This window comes from Prionailurus bengalensis, chromosome B2 (genome assembly GCF_016509475.1).
Source record: "Prionailurus bengalensis isolate Pbe53 chromosome B2, Fcat_Pben_1.1_paternal_pri, whole genome shotgun sequence".
NCBI lineage: Eukaryota > Metazoa > Chordata > Mammalia > Carnivora > Felidae > Prionailurus > Prionailurus bengalensis.
In genome coordinates this window covers 12,587,476-12,609,001 of record NC_057349.1, presented here as the reverse complement: position 1 = coordinate 12,609,001, position 21,526 = coordinate 12,587,476, and the positions used below count along the sequence as shown (strand labels likewise).

Genomic DNA, 21,526 nt, shown 5'->3' with positions numbered 1-21,526 from the left:
GCAAGGGCTGTTCCAAGGGTCCCACTGGCCAGGTGACACGGATGGATGTCACAGCTCCGTGGTAAATGGGTCTCTGGCTTACAGATTTTGGTCAGTTCCTCCGAGACTGGGATTACCCCATTAATTCAAATTAAGGCCATTCAGAAATATACTAAAGTTTTTTGGGGGCAGGGAGGATATCAGAGAAGGATGAAAAGAAAGAGGAAGAAAAACAATAATTTTACAAGCCTGGATGACACTATTGGTTAAGTGTCATATTTTGCTTTATTTTTACTTCTACCATGACCATTTTCTGCTATCATTAAATATTGTTTTCTAACAGGCTTTTTTAAGTTTACATTTTTACTTTGAGAGAGAGAGAGAGCATGAGTTGGGGAGACGCAGAGAGAGAGGAAGAGAGAGAATCCCAAGTAGGCTCCGTGCTGTCAGCACAGAGCCGACCTGGGCTCAATCTCATGAACCGTGAGATCATGACCTGAGCCGAAATCAAGAGTCAGATACTTAGCCGACTGAGCCACCCAGGAGCCCCTTGAAACAGGATTTTTAACCATTTTCAACATTTCACATATATTTTGTTGCAACACCACCCTCTGGCATGGGTGCTATCATTATCTACATTTTATAACCTTAGACACTCGAGATGTAAGGTAACTTGCTCAACGTTACGCCTCAACAAAATAGCAAAGCTGGACTATGAACCCAAGCAGTCCGGAGCCTACATATGGTCTTTTCTACCATGATCTACAACCTCTGAATCATATGGAGCTAGCATAATTATATTCAGTCATGCTCCCAATGTTGGACATGTGTGTGTATTTAATTTGAGTCTAATTTCTGATCCATGTTTAATGTGGACCATTCATTAGTTTTTCTCAAGAATGGAAAAACGAAGTTTCCCATTGAAACAGTATTGTTCTCCAGCGATATCATGGCTGTTGAAAACTACTTGGCCAAAGAGAAGAGGAAAACTTAAAATTCCGTATGACCCTTCCATGCCGTCTTGAATTAAGCATTATTTCTCAACTGTCAAAAACCAGTACGTTTTAAACATGCTGCTGTCCACGGGAGAAAAGTTCTTCAAAATAGTATGACTTACAAATTTACAAATCAATGCCTCCCTACAAAAAAAAAAAAAATAACAACACATGGAAATACCATTTCTCATCATCATTTGGCAAGACTCTCTGTTTTCAACATTTTCAGCACTGGCAAAGTTGTATGGAAACAGGTACTTTCATATGCTGCCTCTGGAAATATAAACTGGTATGATTTTATTAGAAAGTCATTTGGCAACACGTATCAAAAGGTCTTAATACTTGGAACACTTTTAAGCTCTGAAATTTACTGGTAAGGGAGTATCCTAAGGAAGCCACTAGGAATGGCAACGAATATAAAGCTATAAGAACATTCTTGGTCGCATAAGAGCCGAAAAAGAAAACCATAAACCCTAAATGTCCGGTGACCAATTAGATGTATTTTAGGATATGTATTCAACGGTACACGATATATTATTATAATACTATATAAACGCTAAAAATCGTGCTGTAGATATATATCTGTTGGTATGAAAAGACGTGCATTATTCCACTTTTAAGAGGAACAGAAAGGTTAGGTAACAGCACATACTGTAGTGTTCCTGACTACCATCCAATGGTAGTCTCTCTAGCTGAATTTATGCACACCATCATCAGAAATACCTCTTTCTTACCAGTGCCTTACCATCCATCCTAATCAGTGATCTCAAAATAATTAGCAGCTGCTTTCTCTCCCACAAAAGAGCGAGGGTTCCGTTTTTGTAAGACACAGAAAGAGTCAACAGGTGGCGACTATGTGAATCTACAGAGATTTTACATTTACATGGTGTGTTTCCGTGTCCCTGAGAACAGACAGCCAGACCTCCCCGCCACCATCTTGGGGGCCTGACAATTAAGCGACAGTTACTACGGGGGACGGATTGTGGAGGTTTTACCTGTAACATGTGCTTTCATCACAATGGAGAAACATAAGCAGTCAGTTCTTTCCCAGCAGATCTTTCTGCGCAGATTCTGCCTGAGTAGCAACAGTGGCAGTAGAGAAAGTCACTGGAAAATGCCTAGACCTGTAATTATAAACACAATTTCCCACTGAGTTAGGCAGCTCTCTGTGTCCTTCATTCACATTAGAGGAAGTCACAGAAAAGAGAAACACAGGTGCACAGTCTCTCCCCCTGCCCCCCCCCCCCACACACCTCTTATGGCACAATGTCAAAAACTCAGCAAGCAGACCCATAGTAGGTCCGCATCTCCAGGGATGAGAGGATTCCGGCCAGGGGTTGTCACCCAGCACCCCATCTTCTAACCTCGGGGATGTCACCATCAAGATGATGTGGCTCCTTCCCTTCCTTCCCTGACTAATGATTCCAAAACTTCAGAGAAATTAAAAGACAAAAAAATAGTTCTCCAGAAAATGTCAGAACCATGACTGAATTGGATGGTTCCCTAAGATTCCTTCCAGACACAAAGTGAAGCGAATTCAGTACCTGTTTTCACCATAAGAGCCTGACTTCCACTTTTGCAAGGAGAAGTGTCTCTCTGTTGATGATTCAGGGGCCGCACAGTAGTGGTGATAAAATTCAAAGTCATCGCTAACATTCATTGAACACTCCCCAAGTTCGTGGCGTTATGCACACTACTCCACTCTATGGCACCCTTCCAAGTGGCCACCAATCATTATTATCTCTGTTATTGACAAGAAACCTGACAGTTTCTACAGCTAGTAGATATTACAGCTAGGATTTAAGCCACTAGTGTTCACAGAAGCCATGCTTATGATTACAGTGCTATACCATATCTCCAAAACTGATCTTGCTATCAACATTCCTGTGTTTGTCACAAAAAAATTGAATATCAAATCATCACCCTATTTTCCCCAGAGCTGGTATGTTATGTAGGTCTCAGCATCACTAAGTCTTCTTGGATGTGGCTGTCCCATCCATTCTAACTCCCAAGATAAATTGAAATCAACATGTTCCTATTTCAATCAAGAGCAAATGTATAGTTATTTCGGTAAATTAAAAATGCCATCTAATCCCAAATCCAGATGCTGAACCACAAAGGAAAAACCTAAAATCCAAAGTCCTCCCTAAACTGGCTACATTTTATTGGAAAGAAGACAGATTAATAAAATCTGTCTCAGATTAATTAAAATCTAAGATTAATAAAATCAAGAGCCATATGTGAATCTTTAATTTAAGACATGGAAGACGGGGTGCCTGGGTGGCTCAGTCGGTTAAGCGTCCGACTGCAACTCAGGTCATGATCTCATGGTCTGTGAGTTCCAGCCCCGCGTTGGGCTCTGTGCCGACAGCCCGGAGCCTGGAGCCTGCTTGGGATTCTGTGTCTCCCTCTCTCTCTGCCTCTTCCGCATTCATGCTCTCTCTCTCTCTCAAAAACAAAAACAATCTTCAAGTCATGGAAGTCAAGAGAGAAATTTCTATACATTATAATATGCCTATGGGTTGGTTTAAAAAAATACTTAAAACATTTTTAGCTACTTACAGATTCTATCTACTACAAGTTTTAAAATCATTGCAACACAGAATAGATGGGAGCATATCAAGAAAGCAGCAAAGTTATTTCTGGGTCCTACATGAATTTCCCTTTCGGACATGTGTATATATACACACAGGTTTTATCTGCACTATTCTGGTTATGCCTCTGTGCTTCGTGCATGCCGCTACCTTTGCTTAGCAAAGGCCATTTGCCGACTGGAAAATGCCAACTCATTCTTCAAGACCAACTTCAAACCTCCATTTCTTGTGATGTCCACTCCCCCCAACCTGTTTTCTGGAAATCCAAGCAACAGATTCTACCCTCTCCTATTGTCTTGGCTCAGCAATGGGCTACATCTTCCTCTCCCAAATGATGCCCCACAAGCAACTACCCAGTCATGGATTCCACCATCAGCACACACCCTCCTGCCTCTCCCCTATACCACCATCGCTGTTCTAGGCCACCAACCAGCACAGCTCATCGGGACTATTGCACTGGTCTCCCTGCCCCCACTCCTGCCACCCACCCTGCAGCCCATTCTCCTGCCTAAAGCAAGGCAGTGGCTTTCCACTGAGCCAGATTCTTAGTGTGGCCTCCAGGGCCCAGTATGGTCCAGTCCTCATGTTCCAGCCTGCACTCCAGCTTTTCCAGCCTGCTTTTAATTCTCTAAAAGCACTTTGCTCTCCTAGGCCTCAGGGCCTTTGCACATGATCTCCTCTTTTCTCCGAGTCACCCTCTTCAGATCACCTTGTATTCTTTTCCCCTTCAGATCTCAGCTCAGCCCTCCTCCTCGCGGAGAAGCCTTTCTGGCCTCCATGGCCAGGTCACTACCTCCTACCACACGCTTTGACAGAAGCACTGTCCCTTTATATACCAGTCAGCTGGGTTTTTTTTAAGTTTATTTTATTTATTTTGAGAGGAGAGAGAGAGTGTGTGTGAGCAGGAGAGGGGCAGAGAGAGAAGGAGCGAGAGAAAATCCTAAGCAGGCTCCGTGATGTCAGCACAGAGCTTGAACCCACGAACCATGAGATCGTGACCTGAGCCAAAATCACGAGTCGAGCTCAACTCCAACTGAGTCACCCACGTGCTCCTATATGTCACCTTTATAATTTTACTTTTTTTTTTCTAGATTTGTTGATTATTGCTTGTTTCTCCTACCTACTAGTAAGCTCTAGGAAAGGAAAACTGTGTACACTCTTGTCTATTCCTTTTATCCTCTGTATTCAACACATGCTTGGCACATTATAGACACTCAGTAGAAATCTGCTGAATGAATAAATGAGAAAAGGAAGGAGGAAGGGAAAGAAGAAGAACATCCCTTAATAGTGTTTGCTGAATTAATTTGCTGATGGCATTTCAAGACACAGAATGGAAGGCCTGCCTTCCTTTGGACAGCATGCCAGGCTCCTTGTGATCCTCCCCGGCCAGCTGTGTCACACCTCCAGTCACCCTGGCCACTCAGCACTTCTGAATCCTTGTGGCCTCCTGACCTGACCAGCCCTGCCTTGCTCCTGGCTCCTGTCCACACCCTGGTCCCATCTGTCCCCTCTGCACATCATCTTTCTAAACTCATTCTTCAGGTCTCAGAGACAGGACTCCTTTCTGTGAAGACCTCTCTAATACTTTGGGAAGCCGGTGCCCTCTTTCCCCATTTTTCTGCAACACCCTGGACCTTTCCCTATCAAGGCAATGGTCACATTTCCTTGTACTTGTATCTTAAATGAGTCCACTTCTCCCAATACACTGAAAGTCCCTTAAAGGTAAGGGAGGGGTGTTACCTCATCAACCATCTCCAGAGATTAGCACAGCAGCCTATAACACACAGTCTATAAATCAATATTTGTTGAATGAACACACACACACACACACACACATATACACACATATCTATTATATATGCGTACAAATTTCATATGTTAAACCTTCAGAGTTGAATATTTGAAATATATTATTATTATTATTATTATTATTATTATTATTATTATTTTAAGGTTTATTTATTTTTGAGAGATAAAGACAGAGCATGAAAAGGGGAGGGGCCAAGAGAGGTGGAGTCAGAATCTCAAGCAGACTCCAGGCTCTGAGCTGTCAGCACAGAGCCCGATGTGGGGCTTGAACTTGCAAATCAGATCATGACTCATGAGATCGTGATCTGAGCCGAAGTTGGATGCTTAACTGACTGAGCCACCCAGGCACCCCTGAAATACATTATTAATATAGTATATTTTAATTATTATTCAATGCCGTGAGACACAATGGTTATCACTTCATCTGTAAAGTGGACATAGGGACACACTCCTGTAACTGAGCAGTTGGGGCAAGTGAATGGAGTAAGTAAAAAGTTTAGCACAGAGCTCAGCATTCTAGAAGCACTCTATAAATATTAATTGCATAATCATTATCACTATCAACATCATCATTAGGGCAACCAAGTTGAATTTACAATCCATGCTTCAAAATTTAATAGTTTTATTGGCCAACGTTTTGTCCTATTAAAACATTAATTAGCATTAGCATCTCGGCAAGACCATAAAAGTGGCTAAAATTTGCATCTAGCAAGCTAAGGAAAAGGAAGAGTCTTACTATCGCTGAAGGACAAATTATTGTTTTAGTAATCGGCCATGTATGTGTAAGTTACAAAAGCATCAACAGAAAAGAAGTCTCTCTGTACAAAACCCATCTATAAAATCTAAATGATAGAAACAAATATTATCATTCAAATGCTATAAACATTTAGCTGAAATAATTAGAATTGCTTACTGTAAATTATTTCTTTTGCTAAAAAAAAAAAAAACCCAGAGCAAAAACCAAGATAGAGATTCATCCTTTTCTTTTAATTACTGGACAGAATAATGTGATTTTATAAATTGTATTATGTATTTGCTCGATGAATATGCCATAAAACGTTTGATTTCATAGCAAACACATTTCATGTGTCATTGTGATTTAGAATTGCTGAAATTTAATGAAATAGACTATGCAGAAGAGGGGAAAACAGGCAAGGCAGTTTTTTGCAACAGTTTTTTGGAAAAAAAAATAATGTGAGGATGAATTGTTTACAAGTGCTACCAGAATATTCTCTTGCATATTGGCCAAATGTAAATAATGAATATTAAAGTATTTTGTATACTGAATGCTCTTTGAGATATAAGGTACTATCATTATTGCATTTTGAGATTTCTATTCTCAGTTCATCTTTATCACTGTGACAAATGATAAAACCCACAGCAAGAGAGATTTCTAATTGGGGCTTAACCATCATTTGAAATGTACGAGAGTCACAAAGGGAAAATATTATAAAAATGCTAAATTCTTAACTTCTAATTGTTTTACCACTAGAATAGTAATCTACTTTTTTTTTTTTAATTTTTTTTTCAACGTTTATTTATTTTTGGGACAGAGAGAGCCAGAGCATGAACGGGGGAGGGGCAGAGAGAGAGGGAGACACAGAATCTGAAGCAGGCTCCAGGCTCTGAGCCATCGGCCCAGAGCCTGACGCGGGGCTCGAACTCCTGGACCGCAAGATCGTGACCTGGCTGAAGTCGGACGCTTAACCCACTGCGCCACCCAGGCGCCCCAATAGTAAACTACTTTTAAACTGAGTTATACTTCCATTCATCGGTCATCACCACTGAGCACTTTAACATAATGCAGATAAGTTGTTCTTTGCAACATAATTAGGATGGAAAGGTAAAACAAACTGAGCAAAAAAAAAAAAAAGTCTATTTACTTAGATAATTTTTTTTTTTAATTTGAGAGAGAGAGAGAGAGCAAGCAGGGGAGGGGGCAGAGGGAGAAAGAGAGAGTCTTAATCAAGCTCCATGTTCCACGGAGAGCCCAACGTGGAGCTCAATCCCACAACCCTGGGACCATGACCTGGCGTTGAAACCAACCAAGAGTTAGATGCTCAACCAACTGAACCACCAAGGTGCCCCTTTACTTAGACAATTTTTATCTGAATTTACTATTAACTTAATGATCATGATGCTTATGTTCGTGTCATAAAATCCACTGACATCTTGGAAATTCCTAAGGCAAAATTCCTCCCTATTTATTATGCCGGTGCCTCAGTTGGGAATGTCCTTCTCAGTCGTTCAAATGTTACTCTTCCTTTAAGATCTAGCTCAGCCATCACCTATCCTGTGACATGCTCCCACACAGACCGCATTTGTCCTGCCATGTAATGTTTTCCTGTCTCAACTGTGAGCTCCTGAGAGTCACTGACCATCTCTCTGCATTTTTTCCTAACAGCCTACACAGTTCTCTCAGTAGACACTGGCTCAATGTGTCAATGAATATACACACTTTGATACTCTTAACACCCTGGCGAAAAGGTCACTAATTGTGATCTAAAGTTAAAGGTTAAAGTGTAAAAAAAAAAAAAAAATTTCCATTTTTAGTGAAATGAAACTCTTAGCCTTTTCACTTCCAGATGCATCGACGTTACATAAATGATGTTGAAACTATTTCAGAAAATAGCCACGCTGCATTCCTGTCTGAGAATTAGTCTGAAAGATATCAAGCCACCCAGGGGCCTCTGGGTGTTCCCATGACAAATGTTCAGTGGGGTATTGATTCCACACATTCATTTAATGGAAATCGAGAGTAAGGTTCAACCTCCACAAGCCAGCTTGTCACATCTTATTCTGTTCAGCCGCTTAAGAATAAGCTGAAGGTTCTCCGGAGAGGTCTGCTCCCCCCCCCCCCCACCCCGCCCCAGAACTGGCTAGCACTTCAGCGATGATGTGTCTCAGCAGCAGAGAACCTCGGTCCTCAAGCACAGCTCCGGCTTCCATTTTCCATTTTCATCGTAATTCTTTCTCCCACATGGACCAATTTCTCACGTATCCGCGGTGAATGCTGCAAGCCTGAACCTTTGAGCCTGTGACAGTTTGCCTGGCCGCGTAACATATTACATCATCACACACATGCCGAATCCTACCTCGCTAGAAAGGCCACATCCCGCTCGGAAAGAAAACAGTGGGCAGGAAAAGAACAAGTTTCTCGTAATAACCCATCCAAGCTGATTGTCCACATTTGGAACCATTCGGCACTCTTGGGACAGTAAATGCAGATTTTCCAAGAGGTCACCCAGGCTTACTTGCTGGGTCCGCCTTCCTCCACGCCCCAAGAATTTCTAAGCATTCATTGGAAGAGGAGGAGAGGGGGCTTCTGTGTCCTCTGTCGCATTCCACTTAGTGGTTATTGTCAGCTTTGCTCTATATCCTTGGCCACACAAATGACCCCAGAGGTTTCACTGCGAGACCACACCTTCTAACCACCCCTGTGCGATGTCAAGTCACTGGAGACTATAATATGAGACAGGTAGACTGTGGAAGCAATACGAGAAAATTCTGGCTTACGTTATACGTTATCACCTTAACAATATCTGTATTTTTGAAACACAGCGACTATAGGTAACACTGCCCTATAGTAATATATGAAAGTGGTTACGAGTAAATCCTGAGTTCTTTTCACAGGTAAAAAAAAAAAATATGTTTTCTTCTTTCTCTTTATTTTTTTTTCTATATGAGATAATGGATGCTAACTAAACTTATTCTGGTAATCATTTCACGATGTATGTAAGTCAGGCTGTAATACTGTATGCCCTAAACTTATACAGCACCGTATGTCAATTATAGCTCAATAAAAATGGGGAAAGAATTCAATCCAAAAACTATCTATTTTCATTATGTACAATTTGAAACCTACAAAAGAGTGAATGCAATGTTTATATAATCTATGAAGCATTAACAAAAGAACGTTCATTAGTCTACTGTCCTATGTAAGACGTTGCTGGGATTGCCGCATATACCTCTTTGGTATTTCTCTAAGCTCTTCTCCTGCCTCTTCTCCAGGGGTAACCACAACCCTGCATTTTGTATGTATCACTCCGTAAAATATACACTTTAGTGTTGGTGTTTTATAGTGTATCATACTGTATGCAGCCTTCTGTGGCTAATGTTTTTTTTATTTTTCCCCACATAAAGCTGTTTCTAATATTTAACTATGGTGTTGCAATTGCCTGTGCTTTATGCATTTTTACTGGTGTATAATATTCCCTTGTATGAATGTTTCAATATGGTTCTACTGATGGCTTTTAAAATATTTTAGTTTCTAGTGTTACTTTTAATTTTTCTTTCTATTATAAACAATGAGGTTTCCATTGGAAACAATACACATAAGCCAAGTTTCTCTGGGGATACTTACTGCCTACGAATGGACTGGCTGGGTCACAAGGTTCGTGAACATGCATCTTACATAAGGCTGCCAAACTGTCTTCCCAAATAGGTATGCCAATCTACACTCCTACTAGAGGTGCACATCATCATTGTTTAAACTGTTACATCATATTAAAATCAAGAAGGAGATTTTTTTTAATGTTTTATTATTTATTTTAGAGACAGAGACAGACAGACAGAGTGCCAGCAGAAGAGGGGCAGAGAGAGAGGGAGACACAGAATCTGAAGCAGGCTCCAGGCTCTGAGCTGTCAGCACAGAGCCTGATGCAGGGCTCGAACCCACGAACCGTGAGATCATAACCTGAGCCAAAGTCTGATGCTCAACCAACTGAGCCACCCAGTTGCCCCTGCTTTTTTTTTTTTTTTAACGCTTATTTACTTTTGAGACAGAGCGAGTGCAGGGGAGGGGCAGAAAGAGAGAGGGACAGAGGATCTGAAGCAGGCTCTGGGCTGAACTCACAAACTAGGAGATCATGACCTGAGCCAAAGTCACATGCTTAACCAACTGAGCCACCCAGGTGCCCCATCCCAACTGTTCAATTCTTAAGCAAGATGGCTGCCGAAGGTGTCAGAGAATGCTTTAGAATAAATACATTAGGTTCCGGGGACCATAACTGCCCACTTGGAACAGGAAGTCATGTACAAAACTTAAAATACACAAAGCTATGGCAAATTGAGAGAATTCCTTATTTCCTTCAATATTAGAGAGGAACAGATAACCAAAACAGATAAAGAAAAGACTTATTAGCTTTTATTTTAGAATAGGAATTTTTTTTTTAAACCTTTGTTCCTAGGTTTTGACAGGTGTAAGCTTAGAGGAAAAGGTTTCTTCCTTCTCCAAAAGACCAAGGTCAGAGCTTGAGGCTTCTGACCCCTTTGGTCCTGGCTCAGAGTATGAACTCCACACCAGCCAGTTCTAGATTTTTCCCTGCAGTATGCCAACACACCTGGCGGGGTTTGAGCAAGACAACTCCATGGCAGACACTGAAGTGAATCGCGAGAGGAACTAGTCTACCTTCTGTAACTAACACGAACGGAAGTCTATGAAATACAGTCAGCTTTTGGCCAATAGTGTTGTCCATAGTTTCGACTTTCTTCCCCACAGCCAGCTGTTATCAGTAGTAGCCACTACCTGAATGTTAAATTATCTTCACCATGTTTCCACATTCTTTCTCCATTCTGGTTAGCCTCAAAAAGCAAGGAAGGACATGTCTGAGAGCAGGCAGCACGAGGCCTTCAACTATATGGTGGATGTCTCTGAACATTAGATGTGATAATAAAAGTAAAACAAATAACTACGTGTTATTAGAGCCTGTTAAGTCACCTACTTGAGTTTTGGGGGGGTTTGGGGGTTTTGGGGGTTTTTTGGGGGTTTTTTTTGGTTTTTTTGTTTTGTTTTGTTTTTGCCTCTACAGTGATGTCTTTGATTCTTATTATATTCTCTCCCTGTTTTAATTAGGTAAGGCCAAGGGGCCTTATAGCAATCACACCAGTGGTGCCTTCTCTTTTTAGGCCAATAAGCTGGAACCTGGCCAGGCAGCATTAAAGGAGTGACTCTTTCCTTCTTGGTCAAGAAAGCTCTCCAACTCCCAGTTACTTTCTGCTGCAAGTGTGGTAAACAAAGCAATCCTATTCTGACGTTTAGTATCTGCTGCTGGATGTCCACAAATATGGGGGGGGGGGGGGGGGGGGAATGTGTCTGTAACCTCAGGTGAAACTCAGATTATGAGACAACTTTCAAGATGGGCAAACATATTAAAATCACATTTTTTAAAAGATTTTATTTTTAGGTAATCTCTACACCCAGCATGAGCTTGAACCCACAACCCCAAGGTCAAGAGTCACAGGTTCTACAGACTGAGCCAGCCAGCCACCCCTAAAATTACATTTTAAAGGATCCCTTTGGGGGCACCTAGGTGGCTCAGTCAGTTAAGCAGTGGGTCTTCCCCTCAGGTCATGATCTCACAGTCTATGAGTTCTAGCCCCGCTGGAGCTGCCTGCTGTCAACACAGAGCCTGCTTCAAATCCTCTGTTTCCCCCCCCCCCCCCTGCCCGTCCCCTGCTCTCTCTCTCTTTCTCTCTCAAAAATAAAATAAACATTAAAAAATAATTATAAAGGATCCCTTTGTAACACTGATACATAAAGATCCTCTTAAAACGACCATTTTCCACAACTACAAAAAGCTTTCATCTACAATGAGTCTGTATTCCGATGTTACAAGTGTGTCTGGCTTTTTATTCCGCGACTAGGTTACCTTTTCGGGAAAATGATTGTACTTGGTGTAAGTGCTTAATGAGGTCCTAATTAGTCCTCCTCCCAAACCCTTCCACTCCTACGGGAAATGAGGTCAGAGAGCAATTCCAGGCCCACAGCATCAGGTGGAGGTTACCACAGCGGCACAAAGGGGAGCCCTTCCCCGAGACCCATCTGCAGCGAGGGCCATGCCCTTCACCGTCAGGCGCGGAGTACAAAAGGGCTAAGCACTGATTACAAGAGCTTTGCAAAGGAGCTGTTCCAACAAGCAGGACCACCCACCCGCTCGCTCGTCTCGGCTCCTCCCCTCCCGGCCTGGCTGCCCCGCCCCGCCCCCTGATTGGCTGGCCGCTCGGCCCCGGCGCACACCTCCGGGGCGCGCGGCGCAGGGCGGGGCCTCGGCGCTCCCTCCCCGGCGGCCCTCCGCCCGCCCCCCGTGCATCCCCGCACCCACACGGGAGCGCCACCGCTCCGGGACGCGAGCCGGCAGCGGCAACGTGGCAGGCTGCCAGCGGCTTGAGCTCCTACTCCTTTCTACGAGAGGCATGGTGAGCAAATTAGAGGTTATAAACACCTCCGGTGGAAGGAGGAAAATTCCTTTGGGCTCAGTAAGGGAACTTCGTCAGCGGCGGGCGTCTCGGGGGTATAAGACGGATGTGCTCACCCACGCCCCTTAGCCCTGCTGGGCACGTAGGGACCGCACCTTCTGCTGGTCACAGTTCCGGCAGCAGGGCAGAAAAATGTTTCCTGGGGAAGAATGGCTCTCGAGGCCCCCTGATGAACAACATAAAGCCGTTTTCAATGTAACGGAACGCACACTCCTAAATGGAGTGCTGCCGAATCCACCGTGAGCGAGAAGGCTGGGAGTAAAATATTTGGGGTTCCCGATCTCGGTTCAAGTTTTATTAGGAAACCAGAAAAGCACACGTCTCTGGCCAGCACGGCAAAGAGAAGGGAGTTCTCAACTGTGCTGGATATTGAAGCAAGCAGTCTAGGATTAAGTAAAAGAAGCAGAGTCAATTAAGAATGATGCTTTGATGCATGGAACATAGCTTGTCACACCTTGCAGGGGCTGGTCGCCAGTGTGGGATGGTTTTAAGATCACAGCCCTCCAGCACCTTCCTGATACCTGAAACTCTATCATTAGAATCTTTCCTTTGGCTTAAAGATTCTCTTTCTCTTTAAATTTCAGAATAATATGCTACCTTGGAAGCGAAGTATCCAGATAGTCAAAAAAAGGAACACACACACACACACACACACACACACACACGGAAAGGGAACAGGTTTTGAATCAAAGCTGAGTATTAATCTTAGTTTTACCGCTACCAGTTGTGTAACTTCAGGGAAGTTACTTATTAACTTGACTCCCAAGTTCATCAGCTGTGAAATGAGACAAACACCTATCTCAGAAAGCTGATGCCAAGCTAAAGTTCAATTGTGTATATAACATGTGGCCCAAACCACACTCATAGCAGACATTGGGCCACTGGTTTTCCTCTCCTTATGTAAAGAGCAGGTCAGAACAAGGGCGTAAGTGAGAACAACAGGAGGAAGCTGGCTTCTGGACTTGGAAGTGATGAGAAGGTCAGCAGACATGGAGACGGGGGCAGCAGGGAGCAAAGGGCACCTGGGGCCAGGTAATGGAATCTGTTTCACGAATGTGAGATCGGTTCTGCTGCAGGGCATATGGTGGCCACAAGGTGACATTTATTTGCAATGCTGACTGGCTGGCGAGAACATGAATTTAGAAGCTGCCTTCCACAAAGAGCCACACCTCACCCCTCCCAGGGCTCTCCCTTGCTTGGTGTCCAGCTGGGGCAATGAGGTGTTGGGGTGCATGTCAACAGTTGTGCTACCACGTCACCTGCAAGAGGGTGGGAGCAGGTGAAACTATGACCAGATGGCCGGCAGGCAAGCCAGGAGAAGATACCAAGTGCAATTTCCAACTTGCTGAAGCCCAGTGATGGCAGCCAGGTTCCACTGACCCACAGGCCAGGTGAGTGGGGCTGGAGACCTCCCTACTGAGTTACGGAGGACTGGCCCCACCGCAAACTGTGTAGCCGAAGATGGTTTCCTTTTCCGATGCATCAGCACCTTCACACTTAGGGATCCTCCCTTATCTCCCACGGAAGAGCCAGCCATCATTGGCTAGCAAAGCACGAACTAAGCAATTTCACGATCACTCAGGTGAATGAGCTACACAGAGGGGGCTAAAAATGGTAGGAGGGGAGGGGCTCTAGAGCAGGCTGCTGCAGACTGTATTTTCACCATGAGAAGACTTCTGAAACCCAGAAGACCATTAAGCAGAAGGCAGACCCTCTAGAAATTCCCTCCTGTAACTGCTGCCGATAAAAACAAGCTTAACCTGAATAATAAAAAGGGAGGAGGTATTTTTAGTAATAAACAGTAACAGCTAACACAACAGTGACATTATTTAGAAATGTTAATAGGTCAAGACTTCGGCTCTTCCGTTCCCCCCGAAAGGCCTATCTGGAACCCCAGCGGTGGGTACAGCACGGTCTGGAGGCCACACATCTGACAGCGGTCGTTGCTGGAGTGTTACTGGGCTGTGACTCGGGTACTTACGCTTTTGCAAAATTTCAAAATGCAGAACGGAGAAACGATAATGGTACACGGTAATCATGTACATGGTTTATGGTGCTTTTTTCTCTTATGCAGTTGCAGTGAATTAAGGGCCGTTGTTTTCTATTTGATAATCAAAATGAACAACCTTGGGATCATTTATTCCGTGTATTATCTGTAATAAATGTTTTAAATTCCAGTTGACCTTTTCCTAACCCCCTGGTATAGGGCTTTTTCTTCCTCCTTTATTTATTTTTTTTTAACATTTATTTATTTTTGAGAAAGAGAGACAGAGCACGAGCAAGGGAGGGGCAGAAATAGAGGGAGACAGAGAATCCGAAGCAGGTTCCAGGCTCTGGGCTGTCAGTACAGAGCCTGACGCAAGGCTCAAACCCAGGAACCGTGAGATCGTGACCTGAGCTGAAGTCGATGCTTAAACGACTGAGCCATCCAGGCGCCCCTTCTTCCTTCCTATGATGAGCCGTGTGCACAAGGAATGTGACATAATTGTAATACCAGTGTGAGCAAAACCATAAAGGAAGGTGTATAAAAGCATCATACCATGCTTCCCAAAGCCAAGGGAAATGATTTTGGTGTATACACATTGCTGATTATACTCCATCAGTACAGATAATTAAAAGTTGACTATATAATATTATAAAACGGCAGGCACAACTTTTTGAAAATTTCTCCCTGGTATTAGCAATGCAAAAACACCGACTTGAATGTTCAACGCTAATCAAATTCATCTCTTCTTAAGAGCAGTGTATAATAAATGGGTAGCCTAAAAGGAATGCTTTGAACAGAATGCTTCACTATTGTCTGATTATTCTAAATTTAAAACTCCCAACAAAGGAAAGGATTATTCTTCTTGAGGTTCAAGATTCACAAGGATTTGGTAATGAAATTCCTTTAGGAGAGCAAATAAAAAAATTGCTATCTACAAGCTGCCAGTGTTTTCTGTCTGCTGTGTTTTTAAATCAAAGTCACCATTCATTCAACAACAAATGTTTGTTTGAATAAATGAATGAAAGAAAAGGGCCTCAAAATACTTCACAAGTGTAATCACCTATAAGTTATGAATCAGGCAGCAACTTTAATCATCCCCAAGAGCACAGGCTGAGACAAGTTAAATGTCAGCTCTCACCAAGCAGGCCAAAGCCAGACCTGGAAACTGAAGCCATGTCCTTTGATTCTTAGAAAATGACCCAGCTGTTAGAGCCTGTTGCTAAGCTGCCTCACTGCAAACTCTCAATTCAATTTGGAATGCACGTTATCTAGGCCAGGTGAGGTAAGATTAAGGAAGCGTAACAAAGCCGGGCTTGTTCCAGAAATTATACAGGTAGTCCAAAAAAAAAAAAAAAGGGGGGGGGGGGTGAAAAGAAAAGAAAAAAAAAACCCGATCCAAATGCTAAAACTGAACACATAATTCTTAATATTAGTGTCTTCACTCTAATGAGGCACAGAGAGCAAACTGCTCAGTGCCAGAATTGATTTTATACCAAGAGAGGAAGAAAACAATGTGCAGGCAGGATACTGGATAACAGGTAGAACCCAGGGCTCCCCAGGGGGCTGCCAGTTGATTCTTCCAGCAGCATTGCTAACACCCCGCTGTTTCCATTCTGACCTTCTAACAGGATGCGGGGGCCCCAACGCTTAAAATCTATTTGTTTCAATAACTCAGAGGAGAAATACAACTAGAAGGTTCTGTCCAAGTGGGGATCTGTTTTGCAAGTAGAGAATTCTCATGCGTGTCACAGTGAGAGGCTTCTCGGGTAATGCATGAATCTTAAAGTCTTCAAGTTCCATGCCAAGGAAATGAAAGGAGCTAATATTACCCCCACCCTCAACTATCCTTTGGGAGCTCAGCATAAGCAAAGTAACTCCCTAACGTCTATGCTTCTGATCCCAGAGGAAGGTGAAGCAGAGCTGTGCTGACCCAAATCGGAAAGTAGGTAAAGTTTGTCTACAGGATCTTTCCCCTTTGGTCCCCCTAAGGTGCCTCCCCTGAGGCCCTAGGGGTTTCTGCTCTGTAATTCTTTTCCACCCCTACCCCGTCAGCATTCACACCAGTGAAACACAGTTTCAGTATGAATATACTTCAATCATTGTTTTGCCCTCTGAAAAAATATCTGTCCTCTCAGACTTTTGATTTTTAAACTGAAGAATCAAAAGCTTTACTTTCCTTAAAGTTCCAGCCCGGGCCAGCAGCCAACATTCTGCATTGGGAGACAGATTACAGTAACTCCCTTATTTTTTTTAAAGGAAAGTTTATTTATTTTGCGAGAGAGAGCGTGTGGGAGCAGAGGGGGGGCAGAGAGACAGGGAGAAAGAATCGCAAGCAGGCTCCACGCTATGAGCGCAGAGCCGGATGTGGGGCTCGATCTCATGAACGGTGCTGCGATGGTGACCTGACCCTAATCAAGAGCCGGACAGCCGCCCACGTGCCCCGTAATTCCCTTAGTTTTAAAAGTTTATTTCACTTCATCTTAAGGCCCGCCGTAATGATGGAAATATGATGAAATCACAAGCTGGGGTCATACCCCGCTATGACCATGGGTAAACTCTGTGAGACTCAAAGTTATGCATTTGTAAAGCAGGAATTATTACAATATAATGGAATATGATATAATTATGAGATCATGAGTATAAAGAGGCTGGCACGTTGCTATCTTAGGGAATACACACTACCCTCAGAAGGGACACTGGGGTTCCCAAGTGTACGTGGGTGCCCGGGGCTGACTGAGCCACAGTCAGTTACCCAGAATCACTGGGAACTGTAAGAGCCTGGTTCTCACCAGCTTGTGGCCTCTGCCCCAGAGCCAGGCACCCCCTGAAGGCAGGTCTGGGGTTATTCCTTCTCTCAGCTACCATTCTCCCTGGCTCTTTCCCTGCCTCAGAGCCTGTAAGCCCTTCTCTACAACTCCCCTCCCCTCCCTGTGCCCCCTGGGGGCAGAGCAGCATCCCTCACTGCGCCCCGCCTCTCCCCAGTCCCACCCTCCGTCCTGTAATAGAATTTTCAAGGCAGAACCTCCCAACAGCCCCACGGTTGAGTTTACCCAGCCTTGAGCCCCTGGCAGTCAAAACAGAATCTAAAACAAATTTCCACAAGGAAAGGCAAGTTTTGAGATGAGCGGGTGACCCAGCAGGGAGAGAGGCCCCACCCCACCATAAATGGGGTGAGCTCACCGAAGCACTAGGCTTGACTCAGGCTTTGTTGGGACGTCTGAGCTGAGTCTCACAAATCAAGTATAAACGCTGTGGCAGAGGTTTACAGAGGCAAGAGAGGGCCTGAGCGCGAGAACGGAATGAGGAGGTTCCTCCAGAACAGTCAGAAGCAAGGGAGGCGTGGGGGCCAAGTGGGGCAAAGGGGCTGCCAGGGAGAGGAAGTTCTGGGGTGAAGGCGAAGTAGCACCCGGGCTGGAGAAGCGATGAGCCCAGGGGGGCTCCCACAGGCAAGATTCACGGCAGGCAGCGTGTAGGGTGCTGGCGGGCAGCACGGCCGTAACACGAGAGACGTGGCTTGGTCCCCATTGGTCCCTGCGTCTGGGTTTTCTCTAGGGTGGCACCAGGAGGCACAATCTCCCCAAAAAGAACAGGACCTGGTGGGAAGGGGCCATGGAAGCTGAACCCACACACCAGGGGTCTGCTTGTCCAGTCCTCTGCTAGGATTAGACTTCATGAAGGGGAGGTTGGTAAAGGCCCTTTAACCAGATCTGAACAATGGGGAGGAGTTGCAGAGGTGTCCTAAGAGCCCCTCAATAAAAAGATAATGGGATAAGGACAATGCTTCACACTTAGGTTCTGGAAGAGGAGGATACAGAGAAGCCCAACTATCAGAGGTGGAACCCCGGACGTCTGCGTGTTATATGTAAATTGCATGCACATGTATGTATCATATTACATATCGTATCAGGAGAAAGAAAACCCACTGTTTATAGATCTTAGTAAACAAATCAGTGAAAAATGATTACAAGTCATTTCCATTGTGTAAAAATTATACAAACCGTAGTCACTTACGTGAACTGCTCCCACTAATAGCCAATTACCATGCAGCACATTATCAGTGAAATGTTATCATGAGCTATGTGTTCCATTAACTCCCTTGTGTACGTCACATTTTATGACAATGCTAAATTCTGTTTTGTATGTTCAGGCTTCTTGTTTTCTGGTGCATGTGACTGCAGAATCTGGGCACTAGAAGGGACCTTAGGGAGATCCCTTACTCTCGACCTTTCGTTTCACAGATGTGGACGCTTGGAGAGGGTACAGCTCTCCCAGAGCCGCAAGAGAACCAGTTTAGAACGAGGCTGGCTGGAGATACAGCTCATGATCTTGGCACTACCTCAGGGCTTATCCTTACAGCTTAGACAGCACAGAGGGACACAACCCCCTCCCCCTCATTCTGTAGGACCATTTGCTCACAATTCAGGGTTACTGAAGGAGCATGGGAAATAGGTATGATGTTTGGGGAAAGGGGGAAGCTTGGGAATAAAGATGCTGGAACTCTTGGTTAAGGGACTTTGGGAGGACGTGCTCTTTAGAAGAACTCAGTCTTTGTTAAAATCAATAACCAATACAGTGCAGTAGAAAAAAATGTAGGTTATTGGGGCGCCTCGGTGGCTCAGTCAGTTGAGCATCCAACTCTTGATTTCGGCTCTGGTCATGATCTCAGGGTCATGGGATCAGACCGGTGTTGGGCTCTGCGTGAGTATGAAGCCTGCTTAAGGTGTTTTCCTCTCTCCCTCTGCCCCTCTCCCCTGCTCATGCTCTCTCTCTAAAATTAAAAAAAAGAAAAAGAAAACGTGTAGGTTATCAAGTCAGAGATCCCAGGATGAGCCTCAAAGCCTACTAGCGAGGCGGCCTAGGACAAGTTATAGAAACTTTCCAAGTCTACATTTCCTTAACCATACATAAATGGGCAGGATGATGATACTTAGGCAAATGAGTTGCGACAGGGGATGAAATTATTAAGAACAACTAGCACAATACCTATGCTCAATCAATATTCAATAACCAACCAAGGCCACTAAGAAAGCCCCACCTTTAAACACATGTGGTGGATACCTGGATGTGTAAAGTGTTTCCAAGGCCAAGTGTATGTTAGTTCACGGATAACCTTGGAAAGCACATTCCAAAGTGTCAGTGTTACATTCATGTCCAATCCTGGGGTGGGAAGTCTAAGGCGCCAAGTGAGCCAAGTGTGTTTCCATCTGACATGTCAAAACACATGAAAATGCACCCATCTGCCTGATGCAACCATGGTCTATCATTAGGAAATACCGCTCGCTTTACATCAAAATGTGTTCCCAGAAAACAAAGATACCACAGGTCAAGGGGATCTCCATATCATTCCTTCTGGATCTGTAAGGATGGTTCCTCGCTCATTTGTCACATCCAAATCTATAAGAAATTGATCAGAGATCCTACTGTGGTCAACTGCAGGACTGCAGCTCACGACAGGTGCTTCTGGGGCATCCAGGAGAGGTGTTTTTTTTTTTTTCTAATTTTAAACATTTATATATTTTTGAGAGACTGAGCACGAGTGGCAGAGAGGCAGAGAGAGAGAGGGAGACACAGGCTCCGGGCTCTAAGCTGTCAGCTCACAGCCCGACGCAGGGCTCGCACCCACAAACCATGAGATCATGACCTGAGCTGAAGTCGGTTGCTTAGCCGACTGAGTCCAGGTCTGCTCCACCGAGCCCCAGCATGCTGCCCTCCCTCTGTTCTAGAACTGTCTGTGACCGGGTGTTCCAGCAAGCAGGCAAACCGGCTCTACCTATGTGGCTGCTCTCACTCCCTCCCTCCCCCTCACTCTCTCTCTCTCCGAGATTTCTCTTTTTCTGAGTCACCTTCATTGACAATAACGGAAAGAAAATACAAGTCAATAAATAAAGCTCCTCAGAGCCATTAAGACCCTGGCCCCTCCTCTGCACCCCCCCACCCCCACCCCCGCCGTGTCCTTCCCTACAATTTAGTTGCTTCTGACTCCACTGTGTTCAGATGTGGAAAGAACGATTTCTCCACTCTTGTTCAAAGACATGGGACACTACTGTTCTTTGTTTCCTTAAAAATATGCCGGCATGCTTGCTCTCCCTCGTAGGAGAGGTCTTGCAAGGATCACCGAAGCTTCTGGAGGGAAGCAACCACGTGCTAGGCTGAAAAACCAGAACCCAGATGCCAAATGCTGCCAGGAAGAGTGCAAAGGGTGAAATGGACATCGCTCTGAATCATAAACATGACTGCAGGCCAAGTGACTTGGGTGTTCTTCTGTACCTAATTGGACCATGCAGCTTCACACACATGGGGACTATTACAGAGGTACAGGTGCGGCTTACTATAAACAAAGACTGTGTGTCTGACAATTTATGTGCGAGTCTAACTTTTGTAAGTTACTTTACGTGCTGAGTGTCCTGGGGGAGTTCATTATTGAAGAGAACTCCATAAATGTTTTCCACAATTTAAAGTTGTCTCCATCTGTGTTTTGGAAATTTAGTTCCTTAAGTATCTGATTTTCTTTTTTTTTATATACGAATTTATTTTTAAGTAATCTCTACACCCAACGCAGGGCTTGAACTCACAACCCCGAGATCAAGAGTCACGTGCTCCACCAACGGAGCCACCCACGTGCCCCCTAAATATCGGATTTTCTTCAAGAAGTCTCTCCTCTTGCCCCCCTCTCTCTGCCTTCAGAGCACATTATCGATCTCAACGTCACTAACAAAAGAATGTAAATATAGGGGAAAATATGCTCCCGTCAGTGCTGGAAAATAGAGAAAGGCACCAGACACCTGCCATCATTTTTAAGACAGTTTTCCTTGATAGAACATACAAAGCATAACATAAAAGGCTGATCCAGAAATGTGACCTGTGACTCTCCTTCTTGAAAAAGTAGTTCAGCACCATGAGAAGAA

The 21,526-nt window shown here is 44.2% G+C and overlaps 1 protein-coding gene across 6 annotated transcripts in view; it reads right to left on the bottom strand.

The window, feature by feature from the left end:
• Positions 1 to 21,526, bottom strand: part of ATXN1 (ataxin 1) — a 417,826-nt gene that overhangs the window by 253,096 nt on the left and 143,204 nt on the right. For 5 of the 6 annotated variants that reach the window (XM_043590763.1, XM_043590764.1, XM_043590761.1 and 2 more), the window contains one exon: positions 1,970 to 2,098. The exons of the other annotated variant lie outside the window; for it this stretch is intronic. The gene's annotated coding sequence lies outside the window, so the exon portion shown is untranslated. The remainder of the gene's footprint in view (positions 1 to 1,969; positions 2,099 to 21,526) is intronic. 6 annotated transcript variants of the gene reach the window in all.